General features: G+C 45.7%; 1 protein-coding gene across 1 annotated transcript in view; it reads left to right on the top strand.

The window, feature by feature from the left end:
- Positions 1-22,538, top strand: part of Rnf144a (ring finger protein 144A) — a 107,512-nt gene that overhangs the window by 2,392 nt on the left and 82,582 nt on the right. The gene's annotated exons all lie outside the window — the stretch shown is intronic.

Raw genomic sequence — 22,538 nt, 5'->3', positions numbered from 1 at the left:
AGAGAGAGAGAGAGAGAGAGAGAGAGAGAGAGAGAGAGAGAGAGAGAGAGAGAGAGCTGTTGATGCTTGTCCTGATGGGTCCTCAGCCCTCCTGTAGGACCATAAAGGCACTGTAGCTGGAGAGAAGCAACCAGGTGCCCTGGCCACATGGGGCTGTGGTGGATCTGTCCTGAGTATCTGTGAACTTTTCCCTCTTCTCTTCTTGGCGTAGGTCAGGGATGTAAATGCTTTCCTGAGAGCCCATGATCTTCAGCTATTTGGGAGAATAGCAATATCCCTGGCAACCTGGGATGTTTCCATATTGAGACGGATTTAGAGGTTGTGTAGAGTGGACTCTTCTTTGGAAGGTAGACTGTTGTATTTTTTCCTAGGTCTTTGTGGAAGGTGTCCTTCATTCCTTCTAGATTGGAGAAGTTATCGGAGACTAGCCTCCTTTTCTTGGGTTTCCCAATCGGCCGATACACATGGATAGTTTTTCTTAATTAGCTGGAGAAATTAATTGAAGCCACTGTTCACACGTCTGCAGGGCATTTGTTCCCAGCCGTGCTCCCACCCAGCTGTCTGACCTTGGCAAGCATCTGCTTGCCTGGATGGCTCCAGTTCCCTTGGGATAGCCATACAGTGTTGGCCTAGATGTTCTCATAGGTCCAGGAGCATTTTTAGAAGAATCAATACTACAGAATGACCTTCAGATACAACCATCTGTGTGGACTTTCACACGGAAAAGGTGGGCTTTCACTCTGAAGGGTCGCTGTTCTCCAAGACTGCATGGTGAGATATGAGCTTTGGGGAGGCTCCTGTAGCTTCACAGCTAACACTTTACATAGTCGGTGAAAGCTAAGAGGGTCTCTTATCTATTCAGAATGACTGTGGAAGGCTTGTTCTAGAGCAGTGGTTCTCAACCTGTGCTTCATGACCCCCCTGGGGGTAGACTGACTGTTTCACAGGAATCGAATATTAGATAGCCTGTATAACAGATATTTACATTGTAACTCATAGCAGGAACATAACAGTTACAATGTAGCAATGAGAACCATGTTATGGTTGGGAGTCACCACAACATGAGGAACTTTATTAAAGGGTTTCAGCATTAGGAAGGTTGAGAACCACCACTCACGCCTGTGAGTAATAAGCTAGAAGCAGTATTACAGGGAAGAGTCAGCTCGATGCTGGGCTGAAGTCATGCTTGATTGTATGCTATATGTCTGGTGCTGGTAGTAGAGCAGACAGGAGTATGCCCACTAAGCTATGATCATGTGTAGGTATTGAATATCATATGGATCATAGATGCAGCTCTCCTATCCACAGGTCAGGTGTATGGTCTACTCCCACCTGATGCGGGGAAGCATAATCCAAAGTCTCACAGGCTACATGTGGAAGCTGGGCTTTGACCTCAGAAGTCTGCAGAAAATTAAGAATGAGTGACCTTGATCTCCAGTGTAAAGAGCTAGAAGTGAAGACAAGAGCAGGTTGCTTTTGAGGTGGGGTCTACCGTGTTGGAAATGCACAGTATAGTGAGCCCCATGCTTGCAGAAGCCAGCAGGCTGTTAATCTGGGAGCTTAGAAGGCAAGTGTCCAATCAGGACTTGAAGTAGCAAGAAACAACTTGGACTGTCTAGGAACGTGAACAAACTCAGGCTCTGAGATCACCTGGTTGACAGCATGCTGGAGGGGGCGGGGTCTGACTCTGAAAGCTGTCCAAAGCAAACTAATTGCTTGTCACACAGTGCTTTCATTTCTGGTACCTTCTGGAAGGTTCCTCGGTGTATTTTCAGTGCCATTTACTCCTGCCCAGTTGGCTTATGGTGGAAGTCAGAGTTCAGCATAGGTGTATGAGAGCAATGAAATGGTGTGGTTGTCACAGTCAAGAGGTATTACTCCTGAGTGGCCTGAGAAGGTTTCTGTGGCTGCAGCAGCTCCTATGGGTGTTGGGAACTTCCCAGCAAGCCAAATGTGGAAGGCTGTGGTAGCGTGGGCTTTGGGAGTCTTCATTGTGCTCTCACCCAACTTTCCAACAGGGCTGGACGTGTTACTTATTTTCTGTTCCTGTGCTAAAGCATCATGACTGAGGCAACTTAAAAACAAAGTTAATTTTAGCTTATGGTTCCAGAGGGATAGGAGTCTGTGATGCACAGCACCAAGTGGCAGACTTGATGGCCAAGGCAGGAAGCTAAGAGCTCGAATCACCAGCTGCAAGCAGGAATCAGAGAAAGCGAAATGAAAATGTTATGAAGCTTTAAATAACCAAAGCCACTTCTAGTGACATAGTTCCTCCAGCAGGGCCACCCCCAAACAGCTCCACCAGCTGGGGAACAATTGTTCAAATTCCCGAGCCTACGGAGGACATTCTCATTCAAACCTCCAACATGGGGCAACTAGGAAAGCTCTCAGAGTCTGGTGTGGATGGGGCTTGCTCATCAGTTGGACTCTTGATATCTGACCAGACTGTAAGCGTGCCATGCAGTGTTGTGCTTCTGGGAGAATGTGTTAAGCTTTCAAAGAACTAGTTTTTGTGTAATCTCTGGGTCAGGGCATGCTTGATCTTGGTTGGTAGCGCAATGGGAAGTGGTCTGAAAGAAGGAACTGTGTGATACGTCAAACTACAATGTCCCGAGTCTCAGAATGTGCCAAAGTCCTGAGTAGCTCAGAAATTCTGTTCACACATGCATGCATGCATGCATATATGTATGTATGAATGCATGTGTCATACACACGCACACACACAAAGACACGCACACACACACACACACACACACACACACATATCATGGACTCCCCGCATTTCAGTGATTTCCTTTTTGGCATCAAGCATTGAATTTCTATATCATTTCCTGGGCCCCATCACACCCTTCCCAGTGAATCTGCCTTCATTCCCTGAAGAAGCCAGCCTGCTGTGAGGGGTAGCCACTGTCCGAGAGTCCTCATACAACTTTGGGTAGAAGAGGGGTTTCCTGTCACAGAAATAACTGTTCCGAGCTTGGCATCTCTAGCCCCCTTTCCCACAATTCCACTCTTAACAGGAGGATAAGAAGCCAGCATCAACATTAAGCTTTCATGCGATGCTTTGTGTTGGTCTCAGCAGTCTGTCCACTTGCTCCCTGTTCAGACACCTCCAGCAACTCCATGGCCTAAGGAGGAACCCCTGGGACACTTGATTGAGCAGCCTGTCCTCTAAGGAGATCTCTCAGTAGCTGCCAACTCGGACCTTTTTGCTGCCATCTTTGTCAAGACCAGACTCAGATGATCTGCCCACAGATAACATCCTTTTCCTTATCTGGAGAACCACTGTGTCTTTACTATTCCCGACACTGGCATTTTGCAGAGAAAGAAATGGAGGTGCACAGAGAAGAAAGAGGCACGACTATAGAGTGAAGGCTCAGGCCTAGGCCCTGACGCTCTAGGCCCAGGCTTTCGTAGGCTTAGGTATCCCTAGCCTTACATTACCTTAGGCCCAGCCCTCACCCTCCCGTCCCCTCTAAGGTACACTTTTCCCATTAGGCATTTCTATAGCAACTTTCCCTCAGAACCCACAGTTGCATTTATCTAATCTATTTTAGTGATCTGTGTAACTTGTTTCCTCTAATAACCATCAGCTCTACAAAGGCAGGAACTTCCTCATTTGGAAACTCCGCCCCACCCACCCCACAGGTGCCTTGCAGGCTTCCTGAATGAATTGCTATGAACTGATTGACAGTATTCAGAGTGTCTAGCCCCCATGAGGTCTCCATGGATACATCATCAGTGAAGGAGAGCTTAACTGTCACTCCTAACTTCAGCATACTCCACGCTGCTGGCCCTTTGCTTAGAAGATTGGACTGAAGCCAAATTCACTTCCAAGCAGGACCTCTGGCTTTCTTTGCATCGAGAGGGGTAGATTCTGCCAGAATGCAGTGGAAGCCCTGGGGTACTACGTTTGGTATAGCAAGTGTGTAGACAGCACCATGATGACAAGGGGAAGGGTCTAGTGGACTAATGGCTGAGCTGCAGCCTGGGGCCTCATGTGCAGATGAGGCAGGAGGTATGGTCCTCTGCCTCCTGGGGCATCCATCCGTAGTGTACTAGAAGGAGCCATAAAATGAGATAGGCACAATAGATTAGGACTGAGAACTAGGCTGTGCTCAGCAGGCGTGCATGAGGGGAGACTCTGAGGAAAGGGCTCAGGGGTCTCATATTGGATGTGGTGCTCTGGTACAGATATGACCGACTCAGTGGTCGCAGGTTTGCATTTGAGGGTGCTGAGGCAGGTGAACCCCAGGAACAGCAGGACAGGGAAGTTCCTCACCCTTACATACGGAAGTCCTTCTGATAAAAAGACTGGTGTGATCTCCCCAAAGCAGGGGGTGGGGGCAGGACTGTTCACAGGTGTGCTTGCCAGCCAAGACAGGAGGAGAGCTTGTATTCTTCCTTCTGAGGGGAGAGAAGCAACCACTGTAGATAAGGCTCTGCCTTAGGGAAAGAACACTTTATGACATTTGAGGATTCCATCCACGCGCTTGTACACTCACAAGCATGGGGGCAGGTGTGTCCCAGACCTGTGAATCGGAAGTGTGCAGGTATGATCAGAAATGCAGCTTCGTTTTTCCTGACCATCTCCCATGACTCTGACATATCTCTTGGTAGCCTGAACCTGAGGGTTTGACACATTAACACAGCAAAGCAAGAGCTTCCAGAGGACTGTTAGATTTGGCAACCCAGGTTGGGGAATTTGTTGGCTAAAATGTGTCTACTTCGTGACCACACGGCCAGGGCTAGATACTCGAAATCCTCGGGTGAGTGGGTCAGAGATGACTTGGTGTGCCTGGAGACCCTAATTCTTTCTTTGTTGCTTAGAGAGGCAACTGCAATAGGCAGTCTGGTTGGTGAAGGGACCAGATGTTACAGGAAATTAAAAAAAAAATTCCATCTGTTTGAGGCCCAAGAAATTACCTTTTCAACATGTCTCCCCAGATTCCTCCCTTGCTTCTGGATTCTCCCCAGTTTCTGTCCTTAGGCCCAGTACTTTAGTGCTGAGAGGGGAGAGAGAAACCCCTACAGTCCTAGCATGAGAGCTTGCAGGAGCCAACCGTAGGCTGGAATCCAGGCCTAGGTATCCCTCTGGACCATGTAATCGTCACTTTCTCTACCTCTGTGTCACCTCTGTCCCAGTAAGGACCAGTCATACTGGATGAAGGTCCACCCTACCTGATATCTTACTTCGAGGAGACTAATGATGGGACGTTCACAAGTGCACTGGAGCATGTGTGCGTGCGTTCGTGTGTGTGTGTGTGTGTGTGTGTGTGCTGGCTTATTTTCACTGTCATCTCAGTACAACCCTGAAGAAATCCCTTGGGAAGAGAGTCTGAGTTCAGGAATTACCTAGGTCAAGTTGGCCTTTGGGCATGTCTCTGGGAGGATTGTCTTAATTGTTAATTGAGACAGGAAGATCCACCCAGGATGTGGGCAGTGCTATTTCATGAGCTGAATTCTGAACTGTTTAGGAGTGATGGAAGTCAGCTGAGGAGCTAGTGAGCAGGCAGCATTGGTGACTGTTCCTCTCTGCTCTTGACTGTGGATGTGGTGTGACCAACTGCAGTGTGACCAGTAGTCTCAAGCTCCTGCCTGTGTCTTCTCTGTAGTAATGGGTTGTAACCTAGAATTGTTAAGCTGAAACAAACCCTTTCCTTTATAGGTCATGGTGTTTTATCACTGCAACAGAATTGAAACTAGGAAAGTATTACACACACACACACACACACACACACACACACACACACACACCCCAACTGTTAGTGCTTGTATGCATTCCTATACATCACCATGTGTTTTGGTAGCAGCAGAGTATCTGTTAACAAGGACTTGAACCCACAGGTATGTTTACTCATCATAAGGGGTGGGTGCTTGGAGATTGATGAAGCTACTGTCATGTCCCCGAGAACCAGGCTCTCTTCTTTGCTTCTCCATCCATAGTCCTCAGGATTCTGGCCTTTGCTTATACACAGATCCCTGGTCTTAGATGTTTGCCTTTAGCTGTGGGCTTGTGTTTGTATTTCTAGTAGGCATGTATGTGTGTGTGTGTATTTATATTTATATATGTGTGTGTGTTTGTATGTGTATATGTGTGTGTATATGTTTGTGTATATGTGTGTGTTGATGGATATGTTTATGTATATGTGTGTATGTGTGTGTATGTATATGTGTGTATGTATGTGTTGATGGATATTTGTGTGTAGGTGTATATCTGAGTATGTGTGTATGTGTCTCTGTGTGTTGATACATATGTATGTGTTTGTGTATATGTGTTGATGGATATATGTGTCCATGGTGTCTCCCTTTCATTAGGAAGAGACAAGTTTTCTGAAACTATTATAGCTGATCCTGGTGTGCTGTTGGGCAGGAGCTAGAGTGTGTAAAAACACAGGTGGGATGCAGAGAAGTGGGAAACATGTTCCAGAAGGTAGGGTGAGACAGAGTTCATGGTCACAACCAAGGGCTGTGTTTGGCTGTTCAGAGCTTCAGTAATCAGCTGTCCCTCCTCTACCTGCTGTTTCTAGAAGAGCAGAAATCCATATGGGGGAAGGTCCAGGTGGATGTTCCCACAGTTTTGATGCTCTTGATGTGGCAGGGGCCGTTGTACCTTTGTCTGAAGCCCGGTGTGGTTTACAGGGACTATCTGGTAGCCGCATGAGGCTCTCTCCAGTAGGTGCTTACTTGGTACTAAGATCTGCATCTTGTCCCACCAAAGCCCTGAAAGTCCAAATGCAGTCTTGGCTATTCACTATGCTTGTTTATGTTGTTGGTATGTAGTTATTTTATCTTATTCACTTGTCATGGAACACTTGATTCTGGGGATTTGGAGCCTTTCCCACTATAGGGAGGCTAAGGAAGCGGAGAAATGGGGCTGAAGGTCTGGTGAGGCCTTTCTGTAACAGGTAGGGCATTATACGCTGTGGTCTGCAGAGCACAAATTCCTAAATGATTGGAATTTCCTGCATTCCACTTTCCCTCTAGAACTCTGTTCAGCTGGAACCCACAGATTCCCTTTTCTCCAGCTCCACAGCCTGTCCCTTGGTGCTGGCTGCGGGGTGTCCCTTGGTGTGGGAATTTCACAGGCTGAGTAAAGACTGAACCCCACCCTCCGTCCGGCACTCTAGTATCCTGTGTCTGATGGGAGTGCACCCTGAAGGACCTGGCTTCTCTTGCTTCTGAGGCAGTTGTGCAGTTCCTGCAAGCCAGTTGGCTGCAGAGAGTGACTCTTATCTCTTAATGCTTTAATACTCTCTGGCCTCGTTCCTCGTTGGCTCCCCGCTCTGCTTCCTTGACAGTGCCCGTGTTTCCTCCCTGTCCTAGATGCCGGCAACAGATCAGCTCCAGCCAGGAGCAGCAGCTCCGCTGAAGCCATTGATGACACATGCAGGCCATGAGTGGGTCCTGTCTCTCTGGCAGATAAGAGCTGTGTTTCTAGGTGGCAGGACCTCCCTTGTGTGGTTGTAAAGCCATAAACACAGGCAGACGGAGGAGATGGGACAGCCCTGGAGACTGTGTGCTGTGGGGCTTGGCAGCTGACTGCTCTGGCTCATCCTGTTTGAGCTGTTTGGACGTGGGTGAGCAGTGTAAAAACATAATGTAGAGCACGAGTAGGAATTTGTCTATGAATCACATGTTGAGATAACTATATTTTGGCTGCATTGGGTTAAATAAAACCTATTACTAATGGGACTGGGGAGATGGTTCAGTGGTTAAAGTGCTTGCCACATAGACATGAGGACCAGAGTGGGGATCCCTAGATCTGGAGTGAACGCCAGGTGGGTGTGGCAGTCTGCCTGCAAAGCCAGGGTCCCTGGAGCTGGCCAGCTAGACTGAGCTTGGTTGAGAGACCCTGCCTCGGAGAGTACAGTGAATGAGTGACTAAGGAAAACTGACATCAAACCTCACGTACATGTGAAGGCCTCCATGTACACAGCCGCCTTCACTCACCTGTACACATGGGCTCACACGTATGCAAAAGGAAAAAAATACATTACCTAAAATCAGTTGGGACAGTATCCCCCTGTTCCTACATCTCCCCCATCTCCTCTTCTTGCTCCTTTTCCTCATTCCACTTCCTCTATTTTCTCTTCTTCCTCTTCCATTTCCTGTTTCTCTCCCTCATTCTCCTGTTCCTCCTCCTCCTTCTTCACTCTTCTTCCTCCTCCTTCTCTGTCTCTTCTTTTTCCTCTCTCTCTTCTTCCTCCTCCTCTTCCTTCTCTGTCTCCCCTTCTTCTTCCTCCTCCTCCTAATATCAGAAAATACAAATTCAGATGTGTAATCGGTGTTCTGTTTTCTTGGACTGTGCTGCTGCTGTGGAAGAGGAACAGGAGCAAGCTCCTGAAGCTGGTGGCATTCTGACCTGGTGGCATTCTGACCTGACCTGTCCCTCTGGAGAAGCCACTTCCCAGGGATGGTCTGGCCATGGGTTGGGTCCTGGTCCTCTGTTTTCACTGAGATTATGTCTTGAGTCTATTTGACACTGTGCATTCCCACCCACATTGTTCCATTTGGGCATCCCCGGGTCCTGCAACCTACATTATTATAGTTAAGCTACTGAATGGACCCAATTTAGCATACAATTGGATTCTAGAGGGTTTTTAAAAAATATTTATTTATTATTTTAATGTGGAGAAGGTAGCCTTTTCCTTAACAAAACTCCCCAACCTTTGAAATATATCCAACCATCCTTCACCTTTGCCTGAAGTTGTTGCCAGCTGTCCAGTTTTTATTCCTGCTGGGAACTTGTTATCCTGGCCTTCTAGGTTTAAATCAAATAGTAACCACTGCATATTGAGGGTAGCTGGTAGGAGGAGACTCTCTTCCCCGTGCTTCACTCCTGCGTCTGTCCCTGACTGCATAGCTATGTCCTGGATGCTAAGCCGTTATCCCAGCCAGCTGTTCTATCACCCTGATTCCACTATCCTCTTGTGACCTCTGTGCTGCTGACCTCCTTTCTGAGAAGATTCTTCTCCCCAGCATCTGTGTGTGTGCTTTCATAGCTGCCCCACATTTTTCTGCCACTCTCAAGCTTGTGGCTTTGCCTGGCCTGCACACTGAGCAGTGGACCTCCTGGCAGACTCCTCCCCATCACTGGCCTTTCGGTTTTTTCTCACTCTGAGTCTGGCTCTGATGTGCAAATCCTGGCTCCTGCTTTTCCTGTCCTATGAAGTGGCTGTGCATATTTCCATCAAGAGTCAGGCCTCTTGGCTTCCCCAGGTGGCTCTGGCATGGTAGGGACAAACGGGAAGGAAGTCACCATCCCTCTGTTCCCTAGGCTGGCAGAGAACCAAGGTGGCTGAGCTTTGCCTAATGGGATATTTGTCAGAGCCTGGAAATAACACTATTAGTTCTGAAGTACGAAGAGACAGAGCTGGGACTCTTGTCAACACATATGTTTTATTGCATCAACAAAATCGAGCCCTCGTGGGGCCTACTGAAGCCCATGTGCAGTGAGATAGATCACATGACCCCTGAAATGAGGCACTGCTTAGTGTTCCCTCAGCTGGAGCTAGGGAGGCCTCAGGAGTCTGGCACATCCCAACTCTGAATACTGTTTTGTTCTGTGTTTCTCAGGTAGTAGGAGGCAGCTCAGATTCCTTGGGTGACAGAGCAGCCAGTGGGCTCCAAGGGACAGAAGCATGTTCCAGGCACACCTTGTAAACCAAAGTTCCATGTGATGACCTTTTCCCTGAAGTCTAGGCTGGGCCTAGTGCATGACTGCCAGCTCAATACTCAATACTTGAGTAACTGAGACAGGAAGATAGCAGCAAGTGCATACCAGCCCCATTGTTTGGTTTTCGGCCAGCTTGGGCTTAGAACTTGGACCTGTCTCAGAAACTAAAAAGAAAGGGCAGCTTGGAAGAAAAGAACGAGAATCCACTGAGCTCATACATGACGGGCTGAGGGTGTCTCTCAGATGATAGAGCGCTTCCTACACATTAAACCCTTGACTCTAACCCGAGCTATGCACACAACTGTGTAATCTTAGCACTCAGAAGGTAGAGGCAGGAGGATGAGGAGTTCAAGATCATCCTCAGCTTCACCTTAGTGGGTTCTAGGTACCCTGAGCTACATGAGACACCATATAAAAATTTTTAAGAGTGTTAATTGCTTGAAGGTATACGTTGGTGATTTTCAAAGCCGTGCGCCAGGTATAAACCAACAGCTAGTGGGCTAATAAGAATAATCACTTAAAGTTCACACAATCCTAGTGTGTGTTGGTTTAATTATATTTGGATCTTTCTTTGTCTGTCCAGATCGGCTTTGCCCTGCTCTGCTTATGCAGAAACAAGGAGTAGTTACAGTGTTACTGTGGGCAGTGGGCAGCCATAATAAAGACCTTGAGAGATAAGATAAAGGTTTCTTTGTAAATATGAATCCATTCGTTCCGAGAATGTTTTTTTTTTTAAAAGAAATTAGCTCAAAGGGACTTCTTATTTTTGAAAGATGAACTAGCTGTGGGAAGGAGGTGAAATATATCAGTTGGCTTAGTCAAAGAAATAAATCTCTTGGCCTGAGCTTGGGGAGGGGCTAGATTAAGGATGTATTCTTTTTCTTTGCTATGCAGCCAGCCCCAGAAAACAATGCTGAATGTGAAGAATAAATGACGTTCGCACAAATGCTTAATGTTTCCATTTCTTTTTTAAACGTAGTAGCTCCAAGTGGAAAATATTTAACTGTGGTTGAATAAACATCATTCACTAATTAGATAAGATTTTTAGAGATTGTGGCCCTGGGAAAAAAATGTTTAGATTATTAAGAGAAAATAATTGCGAGACGGGATTGTATGTAAAATACCATTTATCAACATGGAAAATATGCCAAGGGAAAGACGCATAACTCACAAAGAACGTGACTTTTGTTTTGGTTTTCATTCTTGACCTTTTTATTTTTTTAATTGTGGTTTTGTAGTTGGCTTCCTGCATCGTTGCTTGGATTCAGCAAACTGTTGACTGAAAACACCCAGGGGAGGACGTTTTCCTGTCTTGATTTTGCTCTTGATATCGTTAAAGGGATGCACATTATGTTAGACAGCCTATATAAAGCAGAGAGGATGTACAACATATGGGGGCTTGGCTGTGAGGTCTGTCATCAGTGACAGGGACAGAGACCCAGCCCTTATTCTGTCTCTCTGCAGGAACCTAGAAAGTTTCTATTCCCTTGGGGACTCCCATTTAGGCAAAGCCCATCCCCACAGTGACTCACTTCCTCAAACAAGGCCCATCTCCTAATAGTGCCACTTTCTATGGGTCAAGCATATTCAATCCACCACAAATGATGAACCCTGATGAAGCAGGGCTGGGAACTTACCAATGGACATTTTACATGTATGTCTCAAGCTCAGGGGCTTTTAGAAAGACAGACGACTGAGTAGCAAAAGCACCCCAGGAAGATGAAGGTGAGCTTCTCGAGGGCAAGTCGGAAGCAGGTTTCTCTATGATGGGTGTGTATAGGGTTTCGTTGGCTTTGGTGCTGGCTGGTATTTTTGTGAGCTTGACACAGGTTAGCGTCACCTGGGAAGAGAGGCCATGGAGTGATGTAATTGCCTCCATCAGGGTGGCTTGTTGGCAAGTCTGGGCCATTTTCTTGATTAATGATTGATGTGGGAGGGTACAGTATACTGTGGGCAGGTGATCTGGGCTTGTATAAGAAAGTAGGCAGATCCTAGAAACTGACCCACTAACCAAAGAGCAAGTATGGGCTGGACCTAGACCCCCGGCACGTATGTAACAGACGTGCAGCTTGGTCTTCTTGCGGGTCCCCCACCAACTAGAACAGGGCTGTTGCCTGTCTGTGGATCCCATTCCCCTGACTGGACTGCCTTGTCTGGCCTCAGTGGGGAGTGGATGCACCTAGTCCTGCAGTGATTTGATGTGCCAGAGTGGGCTGATACCCAGGAGGGCCTCCCCCTTCACAGAGAAGGGGAGGGCAGATGGAGGGATGGGCTGTGTGAGGGGTCTGGGAGGAGGTGGTGGGGAGGAAGGGAGCTGTGACTGAGATGTAAAGTGAATAAATAAATTAACTAATAAAAAAACAACAATAAACTAAACCAACCAAACAAACAAATAAGCAAACAAACAGAAAAGAGGCTGAGCAAACCCTTGGGAGCTAGTCATTAAGCGGCGCTTCTCCATGAACTCTGCTTCAGTTCCTGCTCTGACTGCCTTCAGCTACAGTGAACTAACTGGACGTGTGATCCAAATAAACCCTTTTCTCACCAAACTGATCACAGACTATATGACAAAACAGAAAAGCACACTATGATCACTCTCCAGTTGCATTTATGAAGGTCGTAAGGGCCCCCTGCTCCCCTTTGCCCCAGAGGACCGCTTACAGGAAGAGAAGTTCAAGGATGGACGTTTGGAAATGGAGGTATGAGGTAGATTTACAGACATTGTTTAGATTTACAACAGAAAGCAGGCACCAGGAACTCAAGGTTGATGTTGCTTGGGCCCTCGGTAAGCACTCTTGCTTCACTGTCCCTGCTAGGTGTCCTATGGAAAGCATAAGTTGACTCTGTGGGCAGAGTGGGCTTTCTGATGCGGTCAGTGAGACTGGCCAGCGGGAGGTCTTTCTCATTCTTTCTTCCATTATCCTTCCTGCCTTTCTTCCCTGCCTCAGGTATGCAGAGACTGCCATTTTATATAAGTTCTGGTGCATCTGTAGATTTTGGTGTCTGTGGGAGGAGGCAGAAGCTGGGACCATCACTGGCTTGATACCAAGTGATAACTATATTCCATTCCATAGTGAAATATATTATTTTACTATGAGATGCTAAACAAATTGTAAATTATATCATATTTTATATGCGTATGTGTATGCCTTTGCGTGTGAGGGGATACTCAACTCTCTCTCTTTCTCTCTCTGTCTCTCTGTCTCTCTCTCTCTGTCTCTGTCTCTCTCTGTGTGTGTGTGTGTGTGTGTGTGTGTGTGTGTGTCTGTCTGTCTGTCTGTCTGTATGTATGTCTGTGTTTGTAGGTCAGAGGACAACTTGCACGAGTCAGTTCTTTTGCCATGTGATTTCAGGGGATTGAACCTAGGAAAGGCTTGGTGCAGATGCCTTTACCCACTAATCCACCCTGCCAGCTCCCCACCAAAAAACTTAACTATAAATTGAGGCTCACCCTAACACATATATCATATTATTCACACATGACAAGCATTTCAGCAGATGAGCCAGAGGTCTAAGATAGGCATTTTGCAGTGGTGGTTGAGAGAGAAGTGAGTAACAGACCAGGAAGGAACCCTCCTGTTATTAAACTAAGCAGCAATGCAAACGTCAGCACTGTTTCAGGAGGGCTGCTGCTGGCTCCTGGGGAGGTCAGGCCCCTGCAGGGCTGCTTGTGATGGTGAACCTGAGAAGGGAGGCAGTGGTCTGCAGACTCAGCATGCATGGCACCTCCCAGTGTGGCAGCTGTGGTCAGGATTGTGCAAGATGAGGCCAGATGAGGTCAGAGAAGAGGGGTCCTGCCCAAGCTCTCAGCCCCAGTGGGACTTAGTGGAGGCCTTTGACTTCCGTAATTGTTCCCAGTTTGTTCGTCTATATGGTGAGAATGGTACCACCATTATTTTATCCATGGGGCTCCTTTGAGGACTGAAGACATCATGCCTCTGAAAATGTAAAGTCAGACATTAAAGTGATTCCAAGAATACTTCCTGGTGGGAAAGGGTGAGACCTTGTCCACAGCAACAGTGAGAGCTGGGGCCTGGAGTTGTAGCTCAGTGATACAGTACTTGACAAGAGTCTCTAGATCCTGGGGCCCATGCCTGGCACTGCAAAAAATGAGCAAACAAATAGTGGAAATTAAAAATTGCTAATTATTTTCTTTAGGTCTCAGCTAAAGGTAGAAAGACACCAATGAATAATACACCATGCTCTCCTTATATGCTTTTTTCTGAACATAATTTTTTTGTTAAGATTGCAGTGATGCCTGCAGCCCATGAATTGTGTGTGTGTGTGTGTCTGTGCTTATGCACATGCATTTTCATAAGCATCATATTTTTCTTTTCCCTTTCTCTCCCATTTTGTTCATACAGGGATTCTTTCTCACAGTGTCTAGGGTGGACTGGGCATCTCCAGGCCTGGGGCTTTCCTGGATATCCTTTGGTCACTGGTTTGGGTTGTGAAGAAGGAGCACACTTGGTTTTATTCATTTGCTTTTCATTTGTGTGTAGCTTTTGGCTTAGGATGTCTCATGGCAGTCAGAGTTCAGATGGGAGGCTGTGGAACGTAAAGATCAAGTTGATTGTTAATGTTGCTCTGATCATCTTGGCCTGTTCTGTTTGCCTGCTGGATTTGTCCATTTAACACCTGTGGGTGGTGTTAAATCTACATAACAGCTGCTTCTCCACTGTAGTCGTATCAACTTTGCCTTATGAGTTTTGGCACACCGTTGTTGAGTTATGTACATGTTTTTATGTCTTGCGGTGGAATTTACGTCTTTATATTTTGCATCCCAGTAGTTTTTCTCTTGTTGAACTCTTGTCATTCAGTTTTCTTTGGATTAGCTTTGGCATGGTACACTTTTCTCCATCCCTTAACTCTTAATTGGCTTCCGCAGCTTTTCAGCGGGTTTCTTATAAATAATGCAACATGGAGTTGCAGTTTTCTTTTGAGCTCATTCTTATATCCATTTAATATAATACTTTTATTAATTTGAAGATTACATGAATATATACAATATATTTTGAATATATTCATTCCCTGAATCTCTCTTCTTAATTTCTCCTGGGTTCACTCACACCCTTCATCCCCTAATTTTGTGCCCTCTTTTTTTTTTAAATTAATTTAATAATGAACAGAATAATTTGTGTTGTACATATACTCCTGTGTGCAGAGTCATCTGCAGAAGGATGATGGAGCTATCAGAGGTCACACCCTTAAAGAAGATGAACTCTCCGTCTCTTGGAAGCCATCCTTGCCGCCTCCTCAGCTCGGTGTAGGGACTCATGATCTCCTCCATCCTTCCTACTGGAATGTTGCCTGTCTTGATCTTCTGCTGTGAGTTTCTTAGTTCAGTGGTCCTATTATGTCCAGAAGACTCCGTTCCACTCCCATCCGAAGTCTTACAGACCTTTTAAATCTCTGTTCATTGCCCTGAGCCTGTGGGCTTGGGAGAAAGATCTGTGACCGAGAACCACATAGACACGTGCTCACTTTGAGGAGTTGTGATGTCTGATTAACTGCCACCCCACTGCACAAAGTAACTTCTCGGACAAGGTCTGATACCCACATCTTCTAACTGATCTTTTAGACAAATCATATTTAAAATGATTTTTTGATATGGTTGCCTAGCAGCTCTAATACCGATGGATAGCTATTTTCAATTCATTGCTTCTTTTTCTTTTTTCTGGCTTTCTTGCTTGCATATTTATGGGATTACCAGGCTTTGATTAGCCAATTGATCATACCTTACAAAACTAAACATTTTCAATGACTGTCCTATAATGTAAACTTTATACTTCTAAACCTAATGCCCCTTCAGAAAGCACTGTGCCACCAGACTGTATAGTAAGTAAATCAATCGCCCTGTGTCAGGACATCTCTTCTTCCTAGCTCCAGCCCCTGTGACAGGTCCTAGCTGTGACTCTGATTTCAGTTTCTATGCAGGGTCTTAGAATCTCATTCCCAAGGGTTCTAAGAAGCCACACTTTGTGTAGATAGGAGTAGTGAGCTTACAGGCTTCCATACAATGAAGCTGGCATCTTAGGTCCCCACTAGTGCCCTGTCACAGTGTCCTGCAGTCCCTATCTGTGAAGATGGAGAGGACTCGAGTCACACAAGGCTCAGAAAGCTACCTTCTGAGGCTGGGCTATTTTAAAAACAGGGTTTTGAGAGATGACCTTTTAAGCTGTAAGAGACCGTAGAGATGTCCCTGTTCTTCTGGCTTTGAGCCTAACATTGTCACATCAGAATAGCTCTGGACACTTTTACATTGATAAGATGTTTAAATGGCTTTATTGACCCATCACTCTTTGCTCTATTAAGTGGGCAGTAATTATCTGCATACTTGTTTCGTGGATAGTTTCATCTTCTGTCATCTATGGGACTGGCTATAACTGACTTAAAGCCATTAGACAAGTAGATAGCCTGGGAGAAATAGGATGCATGGGCTTGATAGGACTTTCCCAAGAACGATATCAGTTCATTTTAAACAAGAACTACAAAAGGAGACAGACTTAAAAGGTCAGATTCTGTTTGTAGGAACGTTCCAAAGATGCAAGACCATTGGTGCATGCCAGAAATGACTGCTTGGCCTGTGTGAGAGAACTGAGGGAGTTTATTCTCGATTAAAGAACATTTATTTATGTATCTGTTTATTGAATGTGCATGTATGTGTGTGCATCGGGGGAGGGTCTCCTTTACCATGTGAGTCTTGGCCTCAAACTCAGTTCATCAGGCTTTTTGGCAGACACCTTTTACCAGCTGAGCCCTCTCACTGGCCCTGAGGTCTTGTTTTGATGGTGGCACAGCTATACGATCCTGTGAAATAACTAGCCACACTAACTCGTAAACTCTAAAACACCCAATCTTACTTACGTATATAACGTAAATATAATACATTATAAATGCACAAGCCAGACCGTATAGGATCACACAGTACAAGGCACTTCTCTTTCCTGTCCAGGACTTCAGTCTTTGGATACAGAACCATGCACTCCATTATAGGAATCCTTTCCTTGTTAGAGTTCCCGTCTCTTCCAGCATACAGATGTTTTGGATAAAAACATAATGCATCTTGCTCTTTGGAGAAATTCTCCCTTGCTCAGCAAATTCAAACCCACCTCATTCCTCTTTAAGATACGTCGCCAAGGGAACTGCTTTCTGAGTTTTTTAAAGTCACAATGTGTTTTATTGTCGCACGGCTCTAAATAAATTAGTTTTTCTAGTGTAACGTCCTGACAGCAACAAGATTCTTATTTTTCGTGCCTGCTTCGGCATCCAGTCGGGTAAATCAATTGGTTCTTTGTGAGCAGCTTGAAGCTTGAGAATTAGTTTCGTTTTTTATGAGTGATTTCTTTGAATTGGCAAGGATGGCAGAATAACCAGAGAGAGGCCTTTCATCTCAGCAAGAGAGTTAAAAAAAATTAATTGATATCCAATGAGCCAATGAGTGTGCTTCATGCCTGCCTAGAAAAATGCTTCAGTTGCTTAATTTACCCCAGAGAAGGAAAATGTTAAATAGGTCCCTTCAAGACAACAGGAAAGGGATTGCTGAGAAGCACTGGGTGGCTTCTCAGTGGACAAGACTCTCAGTATAGTATGCATATAAACAGAGAGGTGCTTTATTGAAGCCAGACAAGACCCCCATTCATACTGAGCTCCAACAGCTCACACATGTGGAAGCCTCTTCTCGCAGCCACTGTGAGAACCTCCCTGCCCACCACTGCTCTGGGTTTTGAAATCCTGACTTTCAAGACCAACTTTCCAGAAGACAGTCCTGGGAATGGGGAATGGGAAGACCTTCGGGAGACGCAGCCAGGTCCCCTTGGGTCCCTTTTATCGTGTGTCTGTGCAACGAGACATGGGTCTTTCTCACATTTGCTTTGTAATGATAGCCAGAAACAGGTGAGCAGAGACTTAATGTCCATATTCTCTGTTACTCTGTGTGTGTGTGTGTGTGTGTGTGTAGATGGGGGTGAGCAATAAAAAGAAGAGAAAGGAAGCCCTGTTTGTGGAGCCAAGAGTACAGGGAATTAGGCCCTTCCTGTGGGGTTTTAAATCATAGTTTGTGGTATGTTATACATGGCGTATGTGACCCTTTTCAGAGAAAAACATAAGTAGTGGCTAAAGTTTACTGTGCCAAAGATTGTTAGCCTCTGAAAACCTTAAGATTGTACAGAGTTCTCAAGAGGAGCCAAAGGAAGAATACATTTTCTTTGGGGTTAAGATGACTTCACTTTTCTCTGGTGTCCTCTAGAAGAACTGTGTCCTCAGCCCTCACGAATGGAGTGCTATTATACAAATGTCTTGCATGTAGCCTTTTATTGCCACGTGTGTCTTAGACGTCTTTCCATTCCAGCACATGAAGGGCCATTGCTTTGTCTCTTATGAGGATGGCATCATGTTATTCATTCAGCTTGTTAGCCTCAGCTTTATCTTCCAGTGTTTGCTCCAGCAATGGTTCCCAAAGCTGATACATGGCGGTTCAGTATTGCTCCTCCTGTGTGAAGGCTCCCTGGTGTTACCCCTTTCCCCGGCTTCCTAAAGGACCCTGGGCATAGCTTCGGCCACACTGCTTGCTACTGGTACGCTGTGCTTTGTGTCTCTGTGAGCTGGCATTAGATAGTGAGGTACACCCACAGATGTCTATTGTCCTTTCCTCTGCTGCCCATGTTCAGGTGAACTCTTGGCTGTCTTCTGACTATATCACAGACACATAGAGTTGTTCTGTCTGCCCCAGAGTAGCCTAGGGACCCCATGCTTGCCACCTGCCTTCATCTTCACAGGAGCTCCACTGCTCAAAATGAAAACCTGGAAGCATCTTTGGCCTTTTCTCCTCTCTTTTATTTTTTTCCTCTCCCTTTCTCCTCCTCTCTTCCATCTTACTCTCTTTTCAAAGTTACAAGGTCCTTCTTTATTTCCTTCTTTCCCTTCTCCTCTCCCATTCCCCCTCCTTTTCCCCTTTAACTTCCCCCTTCTCTCCCTCCCCTCTCCTCCTTTCTCCCCTTCTCACCCCTACTCAATCCTTTCTCTTCCTTCCCTGCCCCACCTCCCCTGTCCTCCCCTCCCCCTTTTTCTCTGCAGTCTCTTGCTCCTGAAACTCACTTCAGAGCACATCTGTCTCTTCTCACCACAGCTGCTGGGACTCCCCTGAGTCTCACACATCCACCTTGCTGGGCTGGCTCCTTCTCAGGCTTCTCTGCACCCTGCTTCCATTTCAGTCAGTCTTTTACCACCCCTCAGAGCCGTGAGAGACCTCTCTAAGTAACAGCACTCTCCCCATGCGAGGCTTTGCTTTAATGTATCACTTATGACTCACAAGTGTGCCTACACATGGTGTGTGCTTGTATATGTGGCCAGATAGGTATGCACAGACACTGAGACTGCAAAGGTCTAGCAGGTCTGTCCTACAGTCGCACGGGGCAGCTGATTGTCATCTACAAAGTTTACACTTATGCAGTTTAATTGGGCAAAAAATAAAATCGAGAAAGAAAATCTTGTAGTGTTTGTAGTAAGTGTGGTTTTGTGTTGCGCTGCTATGGCTGTCCTGTGGCACACACAGCTTTTGAGCTTCGGATATGCTGGGAAAGGGGCTAAGTGATGCTCCCAACTCTGTATTCTCCTCACAAACTCGGTTACTTTAGTGGACCCCTTTATTTAATAAGCCGTGATCACATATGGTCCCTTTATATAGAGATATGCGTACACCTGATGAAAGGGCTCAAAGAGATCATGCCTTCATATTTTCTGCATAAGCTTGGCTTTTGGGGATGATCTATCTTTTGTGGCGGGATCCATGTTCATATGAAGGAGTGAATTAGACGCTATTGGGATTGCCTACTAGGAAATGAGACATCTTACTTAATACTTCATTGTGTTTGCTTCTTGGGACAAGCAAGTGAATTTTGTTGATTACTAGAAGGGTCATGGGCAGACATTGGGTTCCCATGCTGTGCAGGATTCCTAAGAGCAAGGACTTCTTGCCCATCTCTGCTCCAGACACACCGACCTGTATCTCAGCAGAAGTCCAAGTACAGGTGAGAATTGGAAGGTGGAGCTAACATATACACTGTTGGTATCTGCAGAAGGGACATGGAGACATGGCAGGGCTCACTGGGACACATATGGAGAGGGCTGAGCACACACAGGCTGTACTGTCTCATCACTGGCTCATGCTGCTGGGCAGGTAGTGCTGTATTCTCTGGGGTCACAGTCCTTGCCTATGGACCACATGGAAGAATATGCATGGCAGATAGCCAAAGGAGAGGCACATGCACTTAAAAAACATCAAAATTTATCATTCTTCGTGTATTCTCTTTGCTAAATCAGTAAGCAAATGAGAAATAACTTAAGACACTTTTACCAGTATTAATAGTGTCAACCCACAACTTACCTTAAAATTGCAAATGAGGGGCTGGAGAGAACATACAGTAGTTAGAAGTGACTCCTGCTCTTGGAGAGGACCAGAGTTCTGTTCTCAGCACCAGCATTGGACAGCTCCCAACTGCCTCAAACTCTAGCTACGGGGAACCTAAAAACTTACTGTAGTTTCCGTATATACCTGCAAGCACATATGCATACACACAGACAGGCATATATGTACCTATCCATAAATAACAAAATACATTTAATATGATTCATCACTGTAGAAGGCATCCTGTATGCAACATGTAGATTTATGTTCTTAACGAGCCCGTGTTAGTTACACATAGTAACAGGCCTCATTGTGACCTCTCCACACATGTGTATAATGCATTATGATCATATTTACCCTGTTTTCCTTTCTTGTTTTCTCTCACTCCCACCAGACCCCTCCTCCCAGATCTCCCTTCAATTTCCATGTCTTATGTGTGCCCATCTTCCAGAGCAAATGCAAACAGGCTTTGTGACCATGAGCTTTGGGAATGAGGGTGTCAGTGGACATTTTTGGCCTGAAAGGCTGAAGGGTGAGGATACTGAGCTCCTAGCTCAGAGCCCAGGCAGAGAGTTTTGCAGCTGGCAGGCCTTTGCAAAGCTCTTCTTGAGGTAGCTCAAAAAGGCTTTTAGCACCCGTGTGGCTGAGCAGCCATGTTGCTTTCTTGCTAGCAATTGCATTGCTATTTCTCGGCTCTTCTTATATAGGAACACCAGCAGAAAGGTGGATCTCAAGAAGGAATGTGTTGCCTTTTGTCTGAAGAGTCAGAAGTTATTGCCAAGTGAAGGCAAGAACAGACCCGTAGCCTAGTGGTGGCGATTTCTGAAGTAACCATAGTGAAGCTGTTCAAGGCTAGCTTGCATGCAGGTGAGAGGCTTAGGAGGAGGGGTTAGGGCTCTGCTGGGGAAACAGTGCTGAAAGCGTCAGTCTTGAGCAATCTGCTCATGAGTGTTGCAAGAAAAATGAGCATTTGCATGCAGTGTGGGCAAAACCTGATGTTCTGGTGTAATGGAAGAGAGAGGGATATAACAAAGAGACACAAGTCTGTCTGCCAGGATGCATCTTCCATCCTGTCATGTGGCTGCACTACAAGCCCTCATCGAAGGGACCAGGAAGCTTTTTCAGGTAGGAGCAGGAAATGGTCACTGGTGGTCTGTGCTCCGTGACCACAAACTCATCAGAAAAAAACAAGAGTTCAGACAAGAGTGTTGCAATTCTGGTGAGCAATAGATTTAGAAATTCTGGTGCAGTCTTAACTTAGTTTTACCTTATATTTCTGTATCTTCCAGGAGTTTGTGCTTTTCTTTCCCCCCTCCATTCCTTTGCTTTCTTCCTTCCTCCCTCTCTCCATTCCTTCGTCCTTCCCTGCTTCCTTCTTCGCCATTTAAACTAACAGTTTCCCAGATCTGTCATTCACAAAGCTTGAAAGTCACCACCTTCTAGTCCCCATGCAGGAGTTTTGAGCATGTTTATAGATGATTTTGTGACAGTCACCATTACCTGATTCCAGAATGTTTTCAGTAACCCGTGTCTATGTCATGAGTCTCAGCAAACCAGGCATTATCTTTCTCTCTCCATAGATTTGCCTATCGAGACATTTTGCATATGAATGGTTTCATATAACGAAGAGCTTCTGTGCTCTCCACTCTTTAGCATAGCACAGTGTGTTCAAGAATGATCTTCTGGCTGGGGAAATGGCTCAGTGAGTAAAATGCTTGCTGAAGACCCAAGTTCAATCCCACAGAGCACATGTGAAAACTCAAGCATGGCTCTGGCAACCCCAGTGCTGGGAGGCAGAGACAGAAGGACCTTCAAACTTATTGGACCCTAACTAAGGTAAATGGTGAACATCTGGTTAAGTGAGAGACCCTTTAAGTGTGTTTTTAAAAAAAAGGCATGATAGTAATTTAAGACAGACTTCCCAGTATCATCCTCTGGTCTTCATACTTAACCTGCGTAAGTGAACATACCTACAAACAGACACACACACACACACACACACACACACATGCACATGCACACACGAAGACACACAATCATTTCTGTGTTAGTGTGAATCAGCACTGTATTTCCTTTCAGTGCACCAGTTAGTGGACATATGTGTTTCTTTCACATGTAGCCTAGTGTGGATGATGCCACTTTGATCGTGTGTTTGCAGGACTTAGTGTGTAGCTGCATTTCATTTATCTCAGGCATTTCTTGGGTCGTAGACTAGCCTTCACTTTAATCAAGAGCTGCACAGTATTTCCCAAGCAGGCTTCACTGCTTTGCACCCCACTGGCCCTGTAGATTTCTCTACATCCCATTTAAAACATTTAATATAATTACTAATGGAGAATCTGTGCTCACCCTCATTCTGTTTCCCAGGGCTCTTATTTCTCCTAATTCCATTTTGCTCATTATGCATTCCTGAGTTGTGGTTTTTGGTGTTGCTTTTCTTGATGGAAAGAGACT

This window comes from Grammomys surdaster, unplaced genomic scaffold (genome assembly GCF_004785775.1).
Source record: "Grammomys surdaster isolate TR1022 unplaced genomic scaffold, NIH_TR_1.0 188, whole genome shotgun sequence".
Classification (NCBI taxonomy): Eukaryota; Metazoa; Chordata; class Mammalia; order Rodentia; family Muridae; genus Grammomys; species Grammomys surdaster.
This window is presented reverse-complemented; position numbering and strand designations above follow the sequence as displayed.